Genomic DNA, 22119 nt, shown 5'->3' on the forward strand with positions numbered 1-22119 from the left:
GAGTTTTTCTGGGGATGTGACTACATTTCAGAATAGATGCACTTTAGCAACTGTAGCTACTGAATTCTTTAGAGTTGGTATAACCAAATTTCATCAATGACAATAACAAATATTTGAAACATCTAAGATAAAAAGCTGTTTATTCATATAGCTAATACTTATCGAGCATCAAGTTCCAGGCATTGGGCTAAGTACTTTAATACATGAAATAACTTACTCTTTATTTGAAATTTTTTAGCCTGTTAGAACCCTTTGTTAATGAGGGGCCATTACACAAACATAGGTCTATTTTTTTTTAATTTTTTTTTCAACGTTTATTTATTTTTTGGGGACAGAGAGAGACAGAGCATGAACAGGGGAGGGGCAGAGAGAGAGGGAGACACAGAATCGGAAACAGGCTCCAGGCTCTGAGCCATCAGTCCAGAGCCTGACGCGGGGCTCGAACTCCCGGACCGTGAGATCGTGACCTGGCTGAAGTCGGACGCGTAACCGACTGCGCCACCCAGGCGCCCAAACATAGGTCTATTTGACCCAAAGCTGGATCTTACCCACCATACTACATTCCTTCATAGTACTGCTCGTGGTGGACATTTAATAGAACACGTAGTTGTGAATTTAGTCTTGATAGCCCTGTTAATCAATTTTCCGAGCCCTTAATAATACGCAAATTTCTACATATTTTTTCAGGAGTTCTCCTATAGATAAAAAAGGAAACAATTCTTTTTAATTGTAAATATAATCAAAATATAGGCACAAATAAGTCATGGTGTATGTAAAGCATTGCATGATGATTCACACCTCATTCTGGAGAATCATTACCCTTTATCCCTTAATAATCAAGGGTAAATGTATGTTTACATTTCATGTCCCTGCACTGAACCATTTATGTAAGGTTAAATATTGATACTTGTGGCTCATTTTAGGCACTAGTGACGAAGTTGAGCAAAAGTTCGTACAATAAGTTCAGATGCAACAATAAACACCAGTGTTACATATATAAATTCTTTAGAAGATGCACTCACATTTTATGTTTCTTCATATTGTTAAATGTCAGTTCCCTTGGTTTTACTATAGGTTCATCACAATCCCAAACACAACCCCAGCAGTCCTGTTGAGCTATCAAGATGATTCTAAAATTTATATGGAAAGACAAAGGTACTAGAATAGCCAAAACAATCCTGCAAAAGAATCAAGTCACAAGATTCATGACATCCATACACACTATGATTGCAAGACTCACTACAAAGCTACCATAATCAAAGCAATGTGGTATTGGCAAAAGGTTAGACATAGATCAATGGAACGGAATGGAATACTCACGAATACACCCACACAAATACAGTTACTTGATTTTTGGAACAGGTACCAAGGCAATTCAATCAAGAAAAGATAGTCCTTTCAACAAATAGTGCTGAGCATTCAGATGTCTATATGGAAAATATTAAGTAATTAAATAGTGAACCACTACAAATATCTTACAACTTATATAAAAATTAATTCAAAATACATAATAGGCTCCAACATAAAACTTAAAGCTATCCAACTTCTAGCAGAAAACACAGGAAAATAATGCGACTTTAGGTATGGCAAAGAGGTTTTAGATATGACAACCGAAACAAGATTCATACAAGAAAAAATATAAACTAGACTTTATCAAAACTTAAAACTTGCTCAGAGAAAGACATTGTTTTTTGGTTTTTTTTTTAACGTTTATTATTTTTGAGACAGAGAGAGACAGAGCGTGAACAGGGGAGGGTCAGAGAGAAATGGAGACGCAGAATCCGAAGCAGGCTCCAGCCTCTGAGCTGTCAGCACAGAGCCCAATGTGGGGCTTGAACCCATGAACCGTGAGATCATGACCTGAGCTGAAGTCAGACGCTTAACCGACTGAGCCACCCAGGTGCCCCGAGAAAGACATTGTTAAGAGAATCACAAGACAAGCCACAGAATGAATGAGAATATTTTCAAACATAAATGTGATAAAAGCTGTGTTTCCAGAGTATATGAAGAACTCTCAAAACTCAACAAGAACTAGCAATAAAATCCTGGACAAAAGACATGAAAACACACTTCACCAAGGAAGATGTTTAGATGCAAGCACACACATGAAAAGATACTCAGAATGGTTAGTCATTAGGGAAGTGCAAATTACAACCAAATGCTCAGAAGTATTAAAAGCAAACGGAGCTCTCAAACCTACTGATAGGAATACAAAATGGCACAACCACTTGGAAAGATAGTTTGGCAGTTCCTTATAAAGTTAGATGTTCATTTAGTATAAAGCCAGAAATCCCACTCCTAGATATTTGCCCAAGCAAATTGAAAACTTACATACAACCAAAAACCTGCATACAAGTACTTATAGCTTTATTTATATTCACCCCAACTGGAAATGGCGTAGATGTCCTTCAGTGGGTGAATGGATCACTAAAATGTGGTACCTCCATTCAGCGAGTACTACGCAACAGTGGAATACTACTCAGCATGAAGAGTACGCATTACTAATTCATACACCAACATAAATAAATCTTAAATATACTTTGCAAGTGAAAGAAGCTAGACCCAAAGTTTACATATTGTATGAGTTCATATTATGAAACAGGCAAAACTCTGGGGATGAAAAGCAAATCCCAGTGCTTGTCAGGGATTGGGGGTGGGAGAAAGGGCTGCACAAAAGAATTTGGGGGGTGGTGAAACAGTAGTATAGTTCTGCACTGATGCGATACAGAACAGTGAGTTTTACTGTATGGAAATTGAAAAACTCAACCCCAATTTTAGGAGAACCCCAGATGGAATTCATTCCATGACAACTGAACCCAACTGCATTGTAAGTGGCTGACATAACCACACCAAAAGGTTGAGTAAGAAAGGGGACCTAGTAACTTTGGGAAACAGTGTGTTGACCAAACACTGTAAAGCTAAACATAAAAAGGACCATATATAAAAAGAACCAAACTGCTACACTTTAGTTGGGTGAATCTGTTTCTCCCAAGGGCATGGGTTAGCCATTCTGGAAGGGCTTCATAGGTATGCTACAGTTGAACAAATAAATAAATATATTGTAGATAGTAAGTGCCAGATTCCTCACTGCTGCAGACAGAAATTACACGTAAGCAAAGAGGAAATTCCAAAATGAGCCATATAGCACTAGGCTGGCGGTATCAGCATTAGCTCGTTTTAAAATATATATACAGATTGCTATGCACCAAATAATTCATAGACTGAAGTCCTAACCCACAGTGTGACTATATTTGGAGAAAGGCCTTTGAGGACATAACTGAAGTTAAATGAATCTTAAGACTGGGGCCCTAATCCAAGATGATTGATGTCCTTATAGGAAGATAGAGAAAGACTTGGACAGCTGCAAGTCAAGGTGAGAAGCCTCAGAAGAAACCAACTCAGTCAACACCTTAATCCTGCACTTCCAGCCTCCAGAACTGTGAGAAATAAATTTCTGTATTGAAGCCACTCCTTCTGTGGCATTCCATTATGGCAGCGCTAGCAGACTAGAGAGATACAGAAAGGAATCTAGATATGTGTGTATATTTAGGACATATTTCCTTGTTCTGTCTGCTGAGAGGGACTAAGGCTGTAACCCCTAGTAGCAAGTAGCACAACTAAACCCCTAATCTTGGTTTCTAAATACCATTCTCAATCCAAGGAACCAGGGATCCTTGGAGAAGCAAATGATTGCAGGCCTGGGGCAGGGAAAATATAAGATAATCCTGAAGCACTGCGTGGTGCCAGAAAATAAGGAGATGCTAAAGGAAAAAATTCAGAAAGAGCTCCCAATGGCCCAAGTGAAGCAATCTGAAATTGGAGCAACAAAATAAATTGTAGTGATAGATGGCAATCCAAATAATAAAACAAATCCATAAGTTCATACTGATGAAAGGAGGAAGGAAGGAAGGAAGGAAGGAGGATGGGATGGAGGAAGGAAATGAAAAGAAATGGAGAGAGAAAGGAGAAGGGACAATTCTTTTTTTTTTTTTTTTTTTAATTTTTTTTTTCAACGTTTATTTATTTTTTTGGGACAGAGAGAGACAGAGCATGAACGGGGGAGGGGCAGAGAGAGAGGGAGACACAGAATCGGAAACAGGCTCCAGGCTCTGAGCCATCAGCCCAGAGCCGACGCGGGCTCGAACTCACGGACCTCGAGATCGGTACCTGGCTGAAGTCGGACGCTTAACCGACTGCGCCACCCAGGCGCCCCGACAATTCTTTTTTAAAAAGAATTCCAATTAATAAATGTAGAAGGAATGAGTGAAGTCATCATTAGAACACCACAGTAATTATTGCTTAAGATGAAATCCACCAATGGATGCTAAAATTAGTGAGCAAAAGGGTAAGGAAAAACAGGATATTTGCATGGTACTCCAAGTATTCCCTCGCCCCCCCCCCACCAAATACTTGTTAATGACAAAGTACCTCCCTCCTAATTCTTGTTAATTGTGAAGGGAAAAAATATGTAACTTTGTAGTGGAGTACCCTGGCCAATACCACTTTGACCAAGTGCTTAAGGTCAACATCACCAGTAATAAGACATCAATTTCATGGACCCTCCAGGATGATGTGCTATAAAAGGCTCATTCTTCCTATGTATTCTTCCCCAAAATACATAACTCTATCTAATCATAGTAAGACTTCAGACAAACCCAGATTAGAGGCATTCTACATAATACCTCACCAAAGCTCTTCAAAAGTGTCAAAGTCATGCAACAGAAGGAAAGACCAAAGAACTACTACAGATATAAGGAGGTTAAGGACACTTGACAATAAAGTACAACATGGGGTCCTGGACTGGACCCACGAACTGAATAAGAACACTGCAGGAAAACTGATGAAATCTGAATAGTTTGAAGTTTATTTAATAGTATTGAACAAATGCTAAGCTTTGATAATGAATGGCACCATGGTTATGTAATATGGGAACATGAGAAAAAGTAGGTGAAGAGTATATATGAGCTATCTTTCTTATCTTTGCAACCCTTCCTCCTGGGATAAAGGGAAAGGAAACAGAAAGCAACACTAGGTGTTCTAACCATGGAAGAAGAGAGAAGGGAGTTCTGAAATCAGTGAATTGTCATTGATGGTGAGCAACCCCACCACCACTTAAAGGAGATGGAAAGTTTGTCAATTTCATGTACCACGTTCATAGAAATTCAACAAGGCAATAGAAGAGTACAAGTGAAAAGGCCTCAGTTGGGGCAATTGAGTGGCTCAGTTGGTTAAAGCATCAGACTCTTGATTTCAGCTCAGGTCATGATGTCCCAGTTCATGAGCTCGAGCCCCACACCCAGCTCTGTGCTGACAATATGGAGCCTGCTTGGTATTCTCTCTCTCTCTCTCTCTCTCTCTCTCTCTTTCTCTCTCTCTCTCTCTCAAAATAAATAAAAAATAAACTTAAAAAAAAAGAAGTGAAAAGACTTGAGTTCTAGCCAGGCCCTGTGACTCCCCCTGCAAAGTTTGACAAATTACTTACATAATTATAGATAATGTCTAAAACACATTACTTAAGTAATATATTAATGATTCTAAGAGATTCAGGTTTCTCACGTATGATTCAATTTCACCATGTAAAAGATGGTGCTAACAATAATCATGTTGCTTAATGAAATAACATATTTAAATGTTGCCATGAAAAAAGAAGTAATTTCTATTTCAGATTCTGTTTCTTCATCTCAGAAATTGAGTGTGAATTTCTCTAGGGTTTGTCCAATCACACATGACTGTAAGTGCTATGTAAAATTTGTGATATAAATACTATAATAGATTTTCTACATACATTCACATCTTTGATAGAAGCAATAGGTGAAATTTTTTTATTAATACAAGTGATCTTTTCAATAGCACATATATCAGAAAAGGAACAAAATTTACCCTAAAGATAAGTGCAAGAAATGAGGAGAGGTACTTCTCTTTACAAAAGCATTATTTGTTTACAAACTTAAAAAAAATTTTTTTCTAACATGTATTCATTTATGAGAGACAGAGAGAGAGAGACAAAGCATGAGTGGGGGAAGGGTAGAGAGAGAGGGAGACACAGAATCTGAAGCAGGCTCCAGGCTCTGAGCTGTCAGCACAGAGCCCGACACGGGGCTCAAACTCACGGACTGCCAGATCATGACCCAAGCTGAAGTTGAGCATTTAACGGACTGAGCCACCCAGGTGCCCCTTAAGATGTCACACCATGGAATTTACATGAATATTTCCCTGGTGCAACAAAATGCAAATGGTTATATTTTAAGATAACCAATTTAATGGCAGTTTGTCAGAAGTATATGACAATATATATATCAATTTCATCAAAGCAAGACAGCTGGGTATCCATGCAACACACATACGCAGAATATGTACCTGGGCATGTGTGTGTGTGTTCAAATAAGTAACAATGGGTGTTTCTTTTCTTATTTTATGTGTAAGAAGGTTGTATGAAAAGTGTATCAGGAAAACAATGACCTCCTTAGCTCGAATTCACACCATTGCTGATCTCTGGGTGGGTGCCCTCTTCCCCCCCCCCACCCCCCACCCCAACCCCCGCAGCAGCTGCAGGGCTGAAATGGGAAAACCTGAACATCAGCAGTGTGTTCCCTCCATTCCTGTCCCCAGTGGGGCAGGCAGGAAATGCCAGCCTCCTCACAGGAAAGCCTGTTGTAGTGAGATTTCCCGATTTACTTTATAAATGCAAGAAGGCCAGATACAGGAGGAGATAAGCACTCAAGATTGCAAATGCTTATCATCTCTCGGGGTTCTGGGCCCCACAGCCATAACCAGTTTCTTTTCTAGAAACGCAAGCCAAAATTCAGTTTGGTTCCAAATCGAAAAGCCTCCCCAGCTGAAAAATTTGACCATCCCCCCTTGTCAGCCCTTACAGGGAAACCATTTCAGAAAACTTGCTAAAGGTCTACCCTGAGTGAACTTGAAGAGAATCATCTAGGGGTTCAGTTAAAAAAAATTGGAATAACTGGTTTCCCAAGCTAGTAGCTGAAGTCCTGGTAGCCATTTGACCCTTGTCTCAGCTGATCCATAAAATTTTCAGCGGGAACCCTCTTCCCTGGCTCTAATTTTTTACTGCCAGTGCGCTTATATAAAGCGTTGAGCAGAATGAAAAGGATATAGGGATCTCAAAAGGACAAAACAGCTAGCTAGCTGAGTGGCTAGCTGAGTTAATAAAGGACACGCAGAACTAGCTCAATTTGAAGTCGCATGCGCTCTGGTAGCCACACAGGCCAACCCACCTTTGAGTCAGAACGTGGAGAAGGCAGTAGGGAAGATTGGAGTGGGGCATTCCACACTTACCTATTTCTTCAAGATCCGCTTTATCCTGCCCCTCCCATTCTAGTCCATTTTTATAAGATGGGACCAAAACCATCACCAGAAGAAGCAGCAAGAAGGCTTCATGGAGTGTGAAATATAATTTCCTATTCTTTCCATTTCCACAATACCCAGTCACTCTGAAGCAATGAGAATTTCACAGTTGCTCAGTTCACCCCTGTGTCACTCACAAATCTGACCTTTTAAAAAGAGAAAATAAGATTTGGAAAAAACCTGTGTCCCCTTGCCCTCAACCAAAAATCTAGGAGACACCTTGCTTCACTAAGCCTGATTTAAAGACAGACACCCAGAAAACGAAAATATACCCTCTACTTTTGATCTCTTATCTAGGGAAAGCAGGTTCCCTCAGAGGAACTCACAAGGCAGTGAGTCCCCAGTGTTTATTGTGTTAAGTGGGGGACATTGTTTTGTGTTCGGCTGTGACGTGCATCTAAGTAACGCTAAGTGACCATGCTCTCTCCAGGACCCCACTGTCCCCATCTATCAAAGTTGAGGGTCACTGAAAAAAACAATAATGACACATCAGACCAGTATTTGATCAGACAAGTATTTACACAGCGTCTTTTCCGTCTAGAGGTTGGAAGTACTTGGTCAAAAGCATCTCAATTCTCAAACGATTATCCTTAGACGTTAGTATCAGAGATATTATTGATCTCTCTCCTCACTCAAATACCTCCCACACCTCACCCCACTCCCACCCCCTCCATTAAAAAACATACCGCAAGACCTTTGTGCCAAAAGTAACTAGTATTGGCCCTGCTCGACTTTTGTCTAAGGTTTTTTTTTTCTTTTTTCTTCTGTAAATTGGGGCTCTGAAGGCAAGAAGGGAAGAATGAAAATGGCATCTGTATTTCAGACGGCATTGCTCTAGTGTCTTCGGTGGCCAGAGTGGGCACACTTTTTCTTCTTTGGCATTTTTCTCAACAGCGTCCCAAAGGGTTCGTTTCGTTTTCAGCTAAGACAATCATCGTCCACTTCAGAGTTACAGCGGACACACTGACTGTCCCACTCCATCCAATTATGCCTGGAAGCCTTTAAAGTCACCGATTCATTCTCCTTAAACTGTGGTGGTGACTCCTTCTACACATGACCCCGAACTCGATGCTTTCATTAATTCTGTTCTCTTTCCTCTTTTTATAGGGTTAAGTCCAAGTCGACAGAGCAAAGATAATACAGTCCTTGCAAACCTTTGCCTTCTCAGTGATATCACTCAGGTCCTTCTCATGACCCTTCCCCTGCAAATGAATGAATGAATTATTCCATTCAATCAGAAGACACTGAAGCCACACGGAAACCTTACTAGAGTTATTATGAAGGATGAATACCACAGTTCTTTCAACAGGAACAGGACAAAGAATGTCTCCCAATAACCTACAAAATACGTATAACCATAGATGAGACTAGGAATAGGCTCTTTAGAATTATAAGAATTTAAGCTAGAGCAGGGCTCAGGGTTAGCTAATAAAATCAAATTAACTAATTGACATTCATGAAGAGATAACTTAAGGAGGAGAGAAACTTGCTAAGGGACCTGAGGGAAAGAATATAATGTATATAAAAGTCTTTGGTCTTAGGGCTCCTCTTTGCTTTAATGCTTGGTCTCATCCATTCTCCAGTGACCTCATCTCTTCATCTGCAGTCCTGGGAAGCTTTATATATGTCTAATCTGCAGCTAGAGGTGAGGGATGAATCTGTCAGCCTGGGAGAAGTCCTTCCTCTTGCACCCATTCGGGTCACTGATCTCTCAATCCATTGGTTCTCCGTCCTTGCTCTGAATGCTCTTTATTTTGCACCCCATGTTCCCCCATTCCAAGATCCCCTTTTACACTGAGAGTACGTGTGAATGGCAGCGTGTGTGTGTGCGTGTGTGTGTTGGTATATGATAGGAATCAAAGGCCTGACCAGCTCACACACATCTCAAAATCCAAAGTGCCCCCGTCGGCCAGCTCTTCTCAGGGGACCCTGTTCTACTCACTGCCTCCATTTCCTGGACTTATCTCCCTGAGCAGATTTCCCACTTCTTTCTCCTTGTAATTTCCAGGAGCTCAGTCTAGGTTCGCAGCCTGGCAAGGGCTATAAGAGGACACAAATAATGAGAGATAAGGAGCGTGACATCTCGTTGGCTACCCTTTAAAATCTGAAATTGCTTGCTAGAGGAGCAGGAAGCAACTTCCTTCCTTCCCGTCATTAAGAGCGAAAGGAATAGAAAATATAGAGGACATTGAAACTCAATGAGGTTTAAGCCATTTTGGGGGGTGGGGAGGGGAGGTGGAAAGAACCACAAAGACCAGAATATTGCTTTACACACAAGGCTACACATGGCCAGAAACACTGTGGATATGCAATAAATAGATATTTATCATCACAATGGTTCCAGAAGAGTTGAGTAAAGTGTTTCAACCCTGTCAATTCTTTTACTTGCTTGGAGAAACCAAATCATGGTTCTAGTTCGCTAGGGCTGCCATAATAAAATACCAAAGTATTAGTGCCTTAAACAACAGAAATCTATTTCCTCACTGTTCTGGAGATTGGAAGTCCAAGATCAAGGTGCCAGCAGGTGTGTTTTCTCCTGAAGTTTCTCTCCTCGGTTTGCCATTGGTGGCCTTCTCACTGTGCCCACACATGGTCTTTCTTCTGTGTTCCACATTTCTGCATACCAATCTCTTTATAAGGACCCCAGTCCTATCGGGTTAGGGTCCATCCATTGTACCTTATTTACCTCTTTAGAGGCTCTATCTCCAAATGCATTCACAGTCTGAATTACTGGTGGTAAGGGCTTTTGAGTATACATTTCAGGGGGGACACAATTCAGTTTATAACACTACTCATCAGGAGCAGAGTTAAAACTGGAACCCAAAGTTTCTGTCTAACCCTAGACCATTAATTTGCCTTTGATTCACATCCTTTCCCAGGTTAAACACTCTCACAGAATTATAGCATACTCTAATCGGAAGGCATCTCATGATGATCTAATAGTAGCTCTCTCATTAGCCAAATAAGGAAGCTGAGTACTAATTGGCATAGAACCCATGGTGGCACCACCCAGATAAAGTGCCCCCCCTTCCCCTGCTGGGAGCGTTTCTTGGATTCCAATCTCCCACCCTCCTAAACTCTGTACCAGGGTCACTTGCTAATGACCAGGCTCTGGATTACAAATCTATGACCCAAGGAAGCAGCCTGGTATGAGCTGGTGAGGCAGCAATAACTATGGAGCAAACCACCCCCCCCCACACACACACAACCCTTTCCCTTTGGAAGCAGTTAGAGGGATAAGCTGGCTTTAATGAGTCTTCCTGCCCCTTTTCCTTCATTCTCTCCTCTCTTAGGCTCCTCCTTATGGCAGCTGTTACCAATTTCAGCAATTTTCTTCTGGCAAATTGAAGGCTCCAGGTGACAAAGGGAGTTGGCTGTATCTTCCCAGAGGATGAGATAGCCAGGGTTCTAATCGTACCCCACCTCCCTATTCCCAGACGGGTGGTTGGGGCTGCAGGCACTTCTCCCATTCGGCATCCTTAACCCACCCTACCCCCCCCTCACGTACACAAACACGGCAGGCTTCCAGGTCTATGTCCAGCTCTGAAACCCCAGTTGGAAGGGAATCCAGATCAGCTCATCTGTTTTTCCCAGGACCACCAAGATTTTATTATATGCATGATCCTTGGAGTGAATGCCCATTCTGGCTCTTAAAATTATAGGAAGAGGAAGAAATAGGACACATACCTGAGTGTGTGTGTCCACACACACAACCTGAAGAGTTGGGTACCAAACTAGGGGAGGACACCCCCATCAGCTGACCATACCCATGGTACTTGGGCAGAGGGATGACCTCAGGATTCCTGGTTAAACCGTGTATGTAAAGAGGAAGCCAACACATGAGCACTGATTTCATGCAACCCTGCAAAGCAGAAAATGAATTAGTATACTCAGGGGAACTGTCCCTGTCAGTTTGCCCTTAATAACAACAGGATGGTTTTGTTTTGTATGTTTCCTTCTCCCCTCTCTCCTTATTGTTCAGAAAGAAGACATGTGGTTAAGAAATTGTCCCACTTCTCTGCCTGTCCATTTCAGTGTGGACACTGGTATCCTGCAATGAACAAAACAAACTCAATGCTTGCCTTCAGGAAGCTTACAATCGAGTGAAGAGAGGCAAACCTCAGATAGATAGGTCTACAAATAAGGACGTGATAGCACCTGTGACACATAAAGAAGGAAGAATTTAAAATCTGTGATAACAACTGTGAAATCTGGAGAAAGTACTCAAGTGATCTCTTACAAGTCCCCTCCAAGAAAAGAAAGGAGACTAGGGAGGTGAAAAGAAAATGACAAAAGACCAAGGCTGGAAAAACTTAATCTGGATGGTGAGGTATTAATTAGACAATTTGTTTAGTGCTCACCTCCTCTAATATAGCTGAAGCCCTCATTTTCAAATTTCCAACTTCCCTGAAAAGAACCTCTGTTTAAAATGCATGACATCGGTACAGGATGCAGGAGCACCTTCTGTTTTATTTGTGGTTGCTTGGAATAGTGTTTGCTCCCTTTGGGAGGCAAGAGGATCTCTCCAAGAATCCCAGGAACAAAATTCTGGGGGCACCGGTTCTTGTACTTCAGTCCCCTCCCCTCCGCAAGCCTGTCTTGTTTTCCTAAGCAATGGTCAGGAATGTGCTGGGAGGGGGCAGCCTGGCCATCAGCCCCCAGCCCAGGCAGCCCCAGTCACGGTCCCAGGCTGGCCTTTCACCTCATAGCTCTCCGGGCTGCTCCTAGTAAGCAGCAAAATGTTTCAATATGTTGAGCTTTGGGGGAGGGACAGAGAGAAAAATCGGGATATTGTTGAGAAGGAAATAATGAATAACCCTGCCGCCAGTCTTCATACCCCCCACGTGGGGAGATCTGGGTGATAAGTGTGCTTTCTCCAGAAATGGAATCCTAGCAATTGCTCTTGGTCAGAAATTTCCAGAGCCAGTTGAGGGGTAGGGAGTGGGGAGGCAGAGAAAAGGGAACAGGTACTGAATTAATTCTCTCAGTGTCCAGAACCAAAACAGTCAGGGGTCTAGGCACCCTAGAAAGAACAAAGCTTGAGCAACTGAGGCTAATTCTGGGAGGTACACAAAGCTGTGGTTTTGCTCTTACAAACTGACACACTCTCTACCTTTACCTGTCACCGCCCCCCCCCCTGCTTCTCCCTCCCAAGTTCACCTGCTCTGGTCTTTGCCAAGCGTTCTGCGGGGGTGGGGAGCTGGTGCTGAAGCTCCTGGTTACTGGAGCCTCAGAAGCAGCTCCAGGGTGTGAAAACCACCCGCCAGAGAGGGAGAAACACTGGCAACTCCTCTCGAGGCCGAGGCCCGGGCTGTTTTGCGGAGAATGGCCCTGGATTGGGCAACTAAAAGAGTGAATGTGAGCACAGACTCGGCAATCGGAGCCCCATTCAAGGCCACGTCTTAGAGTGAAGCAATGAGCAACATTCCAAAATTAAAAAAAAAAAAAAAGAAAGAAAGAAAAGAAAAACACAACACAAATTCGAGGACCCAGAAATGCCTCCTTAGCGAGGGTGTTGTTAAATGTTGTGGTTTTGAAATTAAAAGTCCATAATAGGGTTGTTTCCCTGACATTTGCAAATCACCTTGCTCTTATAGATGCTGCCTGGAAAATGTGGATCAGAAAAAGATGTATTCAGGGGAGGTCCACATAAAGGGAAAGGTAACCTTTAAGTAAGCCAAACTTCAGGGCTTGAAAAATCAAAGAGGACCTCATTCATACTATGTAAGTCTTAGGAATAATTATTTGCATAGCGATCATTTAAAAAGTAAATAATCAAATGAAAGGAGGCCTGGGTCCCTACGTCTCCTCTTGGCTTTACGTTTGCGATATGTGTGTGGTTTCTAGTGTTCCTTGACATTTCCTAGCAACACCCGGAGGTTTCTGGAAAAGCAGCTAGGGGCACACGGGTGGCTGTCTATTAGAACAATTCATCAGACAGCAGTTGAAATATTGATAAGAAAACGGAAATCAAATTAAAAGACGGGAAAAGAGAGAGGAAGGGGGAGTGGGACGAAGAGAGCCAGAGAGAGGCGGCAGAGAGGAAAGCGGCAGGGCGCACAGACAGAGGAGCTCAGCGGTTCCTGCGGGCCCCCCAGCTCCTGCTGGGACCCAGGCTGGCGGTCTGGATACACTGCAAAGAAAGGTGCAGCTTGACTCCGGGCAGCCTGCAGGTTTAATTCGGCACCACCAAGGATCTCGGGGGCTCTGGTAGCAGAGAATTAGCACTCAGAGCTCAGACATCCTGGAGTTTCAGGAGTTCGGCTGCCGCTGGCCAGACAGACGAGGGTGTCTAAGGTGAGTGTTCATGTAGGGGGGATCTCTGAGGGGACTTAGGGTGGTGGCGCCTCTCCCTGCTCCAGCTGCAGAAGGGAAATGGGAGGCTTTCTGGGACTCTTTCTTTCTCTCATTCTCTGGAGGGGGGGGCTTTCTTTTCTCTCCTTCCCACCCCCCCCACTTTCCTTGCAAATTTCACTCCAAGTTGCAAAGAAAATCGGGGACACTCCCGGGGAGAGGACAGAGGCAGGGAAGAGGTATTTAAGGGCCCAAAGGAACATACCTGGTCCCTGAACTCGTGTGCGTGTGTGTTGTGGCTTCAGGAGCCAAAAGCTGGAATCTGTTAGTGGGGAGAAAAGTGCTTTATCAGAAACACATTGGCTGCCGGAGAAGCTGCAGGCTGCCACGTTAAAGATGGTTTAAGAGAAGGAAGGCAAGAGGGCCAGACTTGGCAAGGCAGGGAGAGACTCACCCAGAGGCACCTGGCATCTAGGGTGGTTTTTGCACCCGCTAGCCCAAATATTCAGACTTCACACACCATCTCCCCCGCCACTAGAAATGCGGCTGTGTCATTCACTATCTTGGTCTCTGCCCTCAAAACTCTTTTAAGGAGCCGGGGCTGGGGAAAGGGCCTCCCTAGATCTCTAGGACCTTCAGCCAGTCGTTCTCCCCAAGCGGTCCACTAGCAGGGAAGAGGGGGGAGGCAGCTGGCCACTGGTGGAGTCCTGAGGTGGTTGGGGAGGCAGGCTGAAGATCTGTGCCCTGAGGGCCCAAGCTTGGCAGTTCTGGAAATATCTGCTCCCTGGGGCTTTGGGCTGCATTCGTGGGGAGACCTACCCCTACCAGGGCAGGGTTCTCTCTTCCGGCTCAGAGAGGCCCCTGTGTCCCTAGGTGTGGAACTACCCAGGCCCGGGGTCAGAGTGGGGGTGGGTGGTCTCATCTGTGGATAGAGGAGGGTTACAGGACTGCAAGGAAAAGCCACAGGTCGTCTTGAGCCGGCTCTCAACCTTCGCCATCCCTTAGCCTGAAGTCGGGAGGCAGAGACGCAGAACTGGCTCCCAGTACCTGACCACGGGGATCCTCCCTTTCTGGCCTGGGCGATCAGAGCCATCCAGCCTCCTTCCCCAACCACCTCCCCCCTCACCCGCCACCGTCTCACCCATGTTGTACTCTCGGGTGACTGAGGTTTCTCCCACCCAGGTTGGTTCTTGGGCCTTCCTGACCCTTCCTCACCAACGGAGGATGTTTCAGACAGTCCCCGACACGTCGTCTTACGTCAAGGTAAGACATGACAGCGTCTTTAAACAGGTAATGACCCCCAGCCCCTCTGCCACCGGGCCTGTGGTCGCTCCCGGCTTTCCCCGGGAAAAGGGGTGGAGGGTTCAGCGGGTGGATCTGGAGCCTGGGGCGTTCCCGACCACCGTAGGGTGGTACAGACCCTCAGAAATCCTTGGCTGGGGAGGAACGCTCTCGGTAGGCACTGATCGGGAGACTGGAAGTGGGTGAGCGCGATGAGGTTGGGCAGGGAAAGCCGAGACGCCAGTCGCGGGACCTGCTCGAGCCAGCATCGGGTCCCAGTGGGTCCTGCGCCCGCGCCGCTGGCGCACAACAGGTTTCAAAGTAAGGGTCTGCGCGTACTGGGGAGCGTGCACATGAGCCTCTGGGCGTGTGTACGCGGCTGTGTGAACGCGACGCGCTTCTCCCACCGGCTCGACACCCCGTCTGTCCTGAAGCCCACCTCTCTTGGCCCCACCCGCCCTCCAAAGAGCAGACTGCTACATTTGACAGAATATAGAACTTTTTTTCCCACTCACAACAGTTCCCAAGAATGTAAACAAACCGAGGCCAGGACATCTGGGTTGCACGTTTAAATGAAAATGCGCCAGCGGGGCGGGGCTGAGGGTGCCCGGGGTTGGGACCCAGGCGCGACCTCCTTCCTTCCGGGTAGCAGCCCCGAGCCGGGGCCAGCCCGAGTCGGAGTCCCAGGTCGGAGGAGGAAGGGCCCACCGCGGTTCTGAAAACCTACCCCTCGGGTCCCGGCCCCGCCCCCTTCTCCCTGAAACTCCGCCCCTGAGGTCCCCACCCCCACCTGCGTGCCCACGCTGAGCTCCCTCCGGCATCCGGGAATGCCACCGCAGTGTGGGTCAGTCTGCCGGCCCGTGGCCACCTCGATGGGGTGCGACCCTGGGGGAGCGCCACTTTAGCGTCCAGCCCTCCTCCCATTTCTCTAAAGGGAAATTTGTTGACACGAGGTACTCGTGTCCCGACTCCCACCCCTTCCCAAGGTCTAAAGGAGTTTTATAGTCACTTGAAGGAGGCCGGGTCCCGGAGCCTTGGCGGAGAAGAGGTGTTTAATCTGTGATGAATGAATGAAAAATAAGTGACTCCATGTATCGACAATCAATGAATAGATGGCTGGACCGATGGCCCCCAGGAAGTGGCAGGGCGTACACCGGGAGGCTTTAAAGCGCGCCGGGGTTCGTTAAGTCCAGTTTTCCGGAGAGGTTAGGCAGGCTGTGACCCCTCCCACCCCCGCCACGCCCAGTTCCAGAAGCTTAGGGAGTTCTCACTTCCAGCCCGGCCCCAAAGACAGCAAGTGCCCCCCCCCCCCCCCCCCGCCCCCAGCCACCCCTCCACCCCGGTCTGCACACACCCGGGGATCCAAAACCTCAGGGATGACAAAGCCTAGAGGGGCAAGTGGGAGCCCAGGAGACTGACCCGAGCCCGGAGTCAGAGAGAAAGCAAACCGGCTCAGGAGAGCGGAGCGGTCTGGAGTGGGGAGCAGGGAGAGAGGATGCAGTCCAGGAGCTGTGGGCAGCCAAAGGAGCCGCTCGCCGCAGGAGCTCTTTTCAAGGGGGAAAAATGGATTTTTCAGCAGCCACAAAGTTTGTATTGTTGCACAAAGGGGTGCATTGACGGCGGCGAAAGGTCTGCGTGGCAGGGACAATCTTGGGTCTGTTCCGCCGGCTCCCTACATCGACCATTTGCCAGAGGGGCACAAACAGTCCCAGGCTGCCAAGCCCCTGCCATTGCGCGTCAGGCACCCGGCTCCGAGGTTGTTGACAAACACTGAGAGCCCAGGCGCCCAGGCCCAGGGCCTGAAGCCGAGCCGGGCGCAGCAGTCAAGGGCACCCCGTCCACCCGACAGCGATCTGGGCTCTGAGAACCCCCCGGAGTGCCCACGGGGTTATGCGCAGGACAGCCCTTAGAGTGGGGATGAGGCTGGAAAGAGCAAGGGGCAGGGAGCGAAGGAACACGAGTGACTCTTTAAGGCCATAACATGCAGTAAGTGAATAATGGTGGTACCATTAAGGTACCCCTTACATTTGCCAGGTCCTGTCCTAAGCATTGCATTTATACTAACTCCTTTAATATTAATACCAACCCGAGGAGGTAATCCATTTTGCAGATGAGAAACCGAGGTATTGAGAGGTTAACGGAACGCAGCTTGTAAGGGGTGGAGCTAAGGACAGAACTGTGCTGACCGCCAGGGGTAGGTCCTATTATAACACCACCGTACAGATGAAGGCACTGAGGCACAAAGAGGTTAAGGAGCTTGCTCGAACCTACAGAGCTGGTAAGTGCGGAGCCAGAATTCAAACCTAGGAGCCTGGCCCCCCAGCGAGGCTTTCAACCTGGACGTCCCAACTTGCAGCTACTGGGTGGAGCACGCAGGAGACCCAAGAGGAATCCTGGTCCCGTGCCATGCAAATCGCAGTCGATCCCGGTGCGAGGGGCACAACTCGGAAGGTCCCTCGCCCGCCCCACGAGACGGTCAGGGTCCTCCACTTCCCCCCTTAGCGAATCTGCCCTACTCCTTACACTCACTCCCTCACCACCTACCCTGCTGGTTCAGCCCCTGCTGCATGGTGCAGGAGACACCAGCATGCACACCACGCACCAGACCAAAGGAGGCTTAGAGCCCCAGAATGTTCACCACCACACGGCCCAGGGGCAGCATCTGGCCAACAGGTCCTGCAGAGGGGCTGCGAGGACACAGGTCAGTACTTAGAATAAATGCCGTGTGGGGCGGCCGGGAGGCAGGAAGGACGGAGATTGGAGGGGATGAAATTCTCCCTTCCCCTCTCCCCCCGCCCACCCCCCGCCCCCACCCCAAGCCCCAGTCTAGGCGCCGCCGCTGGGTGAGAGTCCCGGCACCTGGCTGGTCTCCACCTCTTGTCAGCCTGCGCTCTCTGGTCGGCCTCGGACTCCCTTGGGATTTCCTCGTCGACGCCGCGTGGTCTGGGGACCCCCCGAGCGCCTCGGGCTCTGGGCGCAGAGACCCTCCCCCAGCCGGGCCAGCCGGCCACCCCCCCCGGCCCTCCCGCCGCCGCGGCCTCCCACGTAGCGTTTTGAACCCGCTTGGCGCTAAGGCAAGAACGAGCGTGGGGAGCGGGCAGGGCGAGCAGAGGCTCTAAATCTTCCTTCAATCTGTGAGTAGATGAAGTCTGAGAAACAAATTCAAAGCAGGCGCGCCTGCAGAGCCTTCCTGCAGAAATATTCCCCGGCATTCAAGCGCATCCAGGGGCGGCTCGAGCTGCCTTGTTTGGCTAAGGTCAGACGAGACTCGAGTTCTCCAATAAAAATAAATCTCAAATTAATTATGGCCTCGAGCGAGGGGCCAGACACTTGAAGCTGCAGTTGTGCAGTCTGGAGTTTTGGCGCTCGCTCGCCCGTCCCTCCCCCGCGCCCCCGCTTCTCCCCCCCCCCCCTTCTCCCCCCCCCCCTTTGCCAGCTCGAATACCCCCTAGGCCGCGCTGGACCCGAGGGGCGGGGGAGGAGGGAGGACGCAGGGGAAAGGATCCGCCCGACAGGCTGTGCCAGGCCTGGCATCTTTCGGGGTTTCAAGTGACCCGGGTCCGGAGGCACCCTGGGGACCCGGCTCCGACTGTCGCGTCCTCCCACCCCCAACCTGGGCTTGGGACCAAAGAAGCCAGGAAGTCGCGTTCTGGAAGGCTTGGACCCGGTCAAAGGGCTGACATTGAGAGAGCCAAGACACGTTTTCGCCCAGGCCGCTCCCCTCCCGCGGGAAGCAGGACTTCCGCATGTTTGAAAATACTGTCAAGGTGCGGATGGTGCGAGGCAAGTCATAGCCCCGAAGTTCCAGCGAAAAAGCTCAAAACCCAAATATTTCCTAAATACTCGCCTCCGTGTTCGTGCTTTCTGTCCGTGGACCCTAGGCTTAGACATGTGTGGTGAGTTGTTTTTGTTGGTCCCCCCCTCTTGCCCCCCCCCCCCAGACCTGGTAGCTTTTGTTTTAAATGCTGGCCCCTCTTCCTTGGCTGTGTGTGAGGGCTCCCTGACTTGAACGTGGGCTGGGCTGGTGCAATGGGCACGGCTGGTAGCAGGCACCGGCCGCGGGTCACCAGCCCTGCCCAGTCTGGGAAAGGCCGGCAGGACAGTCTCTGGTGAGCCAGGAAAGAGGGTGTGTGCAAGTGTGTGGGCTGGGGTAACCAGTCCCTGGCTATGCTAGGAGAAGGGGGAGAGAGGAGAGAGGAAGGGGGGAGGGGGAGAGAGAGGGGGGGGGAGAGAGGACAGAAGGGGAGGAGAGAGGGGTGAAGGGGAGGGGTTTCCCCTCCCCAACTCAAAGACATTTCATTTGTAGCCGGCTTCACCACAGGCTCTCTATCAATTTGTCTCAATGCAAACATTCGAAATATTCTCTTTGGCTGCTCGTGAAAACAATGTGAGCTGCCAGGATCAAACCATCTTTCCAGATGTCTGGTGGTAACCACATGAAACAGGGCAGACTTGTTTACTGTTGTGTTTGGTTAGGGCTTTTCCCCCTTTGGGATGAAAATAGAAGCAGCAGCAGGAGCTGAGCGGCAAACCCAGAGTTACATAAGTGGGGCACACTTGCCCACCAGCATGTCAGTGTGGGGTGGAGGGAGTCTGGAAAGCCTCAGAGAGCTGTTGTTCCCAGTTGGGGGGGGGGGTGGGGAGGGGGATTCTCCTTTCTGGGTGGAGGACCTTGTGAATGGACAGGAGCTTCTCCTGGGGGGGGCTCAGAAAGAGCAAAAGGCATGGCAGGGGTGCCAGTCAGTAGGTCACAAAGGGGTGACCGTTATGCCAACGCCAGCCTCCACTCTCCCTCTCCCCCCCCATCTTCAAAATTATGAAATTGCCATAGCTTTGGTTTTCAGGGAGAAACAGAAAGTGCTATTGAGCTCCACGGTGAAAACAGGAGGGCAAGTCCTCAGTTTAATCTAGTTGCATATTGAGCAACTCCCAATGGGAGAGACAGCTGCTGCTGCAAGGAATTGGGGGTGCTAGGCTTACTGGGGTGACTGTACTGATCAGTGCAGTGAAGGTAACGGGATCTTTGCCAGGCACAATAGAAGCTGGGAAGAGAGACCTACACAACATTTTTGCCATAGAGGAGCCTTCTCAAGCACTTGGAGGAGTGCGTCAGGAAGGGGGAGCAGCGGCTCCGGTGGGGTGGCCATTAGCAACCTCAGTGTTTGCCCAGGACCCGGAAGGGGGCCTCCGGGTGGTGGAGTTGGAATCCCTTCTGCCCGAAAGAGGGCCGATGTGGCTGGGGGTGCCGGGTTTCTGGCCAGGTTCGGGTGGGAAGCGGTCTCCCCGCACCCTCCTGAAAGCCCTGTTGTCGTTTGAAGGTCGGCAGAGTCTGGGCTGAAAAGGAAACAATTTGGGGTTTGAAAGGATGTAATTCATTCTTCCTTTCCCTTTAACCTCTTTCCTCTCTGGAAAGCATGTGGAAAAGCTGAAGGGAAGAGTGAGAGGGCAGGCGGCCGGCCTAGGGGAGGAAAGGGTTAAGCCTGATTTCTTTTAATTGAACTCCAGAACTGGTGGCCCCAGGCAAAGGGGGGGGGGGGACTGACCCCGCTAGCGGTAACCAGATGTGGCGGTCCCAGGGGAGCCCCGGAGCAGACCCCTGGATTGAGAAGCAGACAGGAGGTGGGGGGGTCGGCCCGGCCCCCATCCCACCCCCACCCCACCCCCACCCCACTCCCCCATACGCACACCGAGTCTCAATTGCTGGCAGGCTGCACCCGCCACTCCAGGTCTGGTCACGTTCAGACCCGCGTCTGTATTCGAACCCAAAATTGGAGCTGAATTGATGAGACTAATTTCGAGAGGGGGTGGGGGGAGGGAGGGAGGGAGGCGAGCTAGCTTTCTGGCTCAATTGCTCCAGAAGAAATAAAGAATTAATAAGTCACCTTTTTCGCCGCTGTGGACACCCTTTTGAATTTTTTTTTTCTTTCCAATTGACTCGGATCTCCTCTGGATTTTTTTTTTCCTCCTTCCCCGGGTGGACTCTTAAATAAAAGTGAAAAAGTCCAAAGCGTGGTCTGGAGAGCGTGGACAAGGTAACCTGTTTGGGAGGTTGGGGAGAAGGGAGTCAGGCCGAGAGCGCCTGGGGGAGGAGTGGGGTGGGGGGGATGTCTCCTCGCTGCGCCCCGGACTCCTGAGGCTGCCCCAACTGGAGGGTTCGGCGGCGGCCCTGCAGAAAGACGGGGGAGGTCTCCGGGTGGCGGGGGCCGACAAGGCGGGCCAAAAGTCGGCTGGCCTCACGGCTGGGTGGGGATGACGGTGCCGCGATCTTGAGTGCTGCGCTCTGCAGACCTGTTGACCAGTGTGGAGGGAACGTCCCGCGGTAGCGTAGGTTTCTTGGGGCTTGGAGTAGCATTGCATAGGCGGCTCTGGCCAAACGCTGGGACTTGGGCCATCTGGTCCAGGTGAAGTGCGAGGGGTTGGACCCTAGAAGGCGCGGAGAGGTGGCCTATGGTGCTGCCGGTCCCGGCCCTGGGCGGGCGCCGGGAGCTCTCCAGGAGCAAAGGGCCGAGGCGCGCCGCCCGGAGGGCGCCCTTCTGCTAACAATGCACTGGGAGCCTAGTCCTCGCCCCCGATGGTGGGGTCCTTCCGAAAGTGCCCCGAGTCCGCGTCGGCCGGTGAAATAGCTCCCGGAGTCTGCCGCGACTCGGCAGCCGAGGGCCCGAGTGGAAAAATTCCCATTGGATGCATTTTTTTAATGGTTGGTTTCCTTCGGTCTGAGTCCGGATCTTCCCGGGCAGTAGGCTCCAGGTTATCCCCAGCCCGAGTAAACTGAACCCCCCCCCCCCATAAGTTTACTCCGGCTGGAAAAAGCATTAATGAACCTATCTGTGGGAAGAAACGGAAAGGGAATGAGTCAAGAGGGCCACCTTCGGCCAACGGCCCCGGGAAAAGGAAGGAGGCCAAAGGCGTTTGGTTTTGGACTTTGGGGGAAGGTGTTGGGGGTGGGGGTGCAGACTGCGGGAATCAGGACGCGGGCGCCGGGCGTGGACCCCGGCATTGTTCCCAGCTCTCTCTTATCTCCCAGGAGCAAGTATCCTGTGTGCGCTGCGCACGAATGTATCTGGGCATCTCCGGGTATATTTATATAGTGTGTGTGATGCGAAAAGCAGGACCAGCAGAGGGGAGGAAGAGGGGGTGTGGGGGGAGGGAAGACGAGGGAGAGAGCAGAGGGGAGAG

At 48.9% G+C, this 22119-nt stretch overlaps 2 long non-coding RNA genes across 2 annotated transcripts; both read right to left on the reverse strand.

Moving 5' to 3' along the window:
• Window positions 1-7868: 7868 nt before the first annotated feature.
• LOC115524465 lies at window positions 7869-15636 on the reverse strand. The gene is made up of 4 exons (XR_003972107.1): window positions 15485-15636; window positions 13928-13984; window positions 11056-11230; window positions 7869-8570 (listed from the first exon to the last, which is right to left on the reverse strand). It is a non-coding gene; the product is annotated as an uncharacterized LOC115524465 (long non-coding RNA).
• A 4176-nt stretch (window positions 15637-19812) lies between these two features.
• LOC115524464 lies at window positions 19813-22116 on the reverse strand. The gene is made up of 2 exons (XR_003972106.1): window positions 20826-22116; window positions 19813-20277 (listed from the first exon to the last, which is right to left on the reverse strand). It is a non-coding gene; the product is annotated as an uncharacterized LOC115524464 (long non-coding RNA).
• Between the last annotated feature and the right edge of the window lie 3 nt (window positions 22117-22119).

This window comes from Lynx canadensis, chromosome D1 (assembly GCF_007474595.2).
Source record: "Lynx canadensis isolate LIC74 chromosome D1, mLynCan4.pri.v2, whole genome shotgun sequence".
NCBI classification, from domain to species: Eukaryota; Metazoa; Chordata; class Mammalia; order Carnivora; family Felidae; genus Lynx; species Lynx canadensis.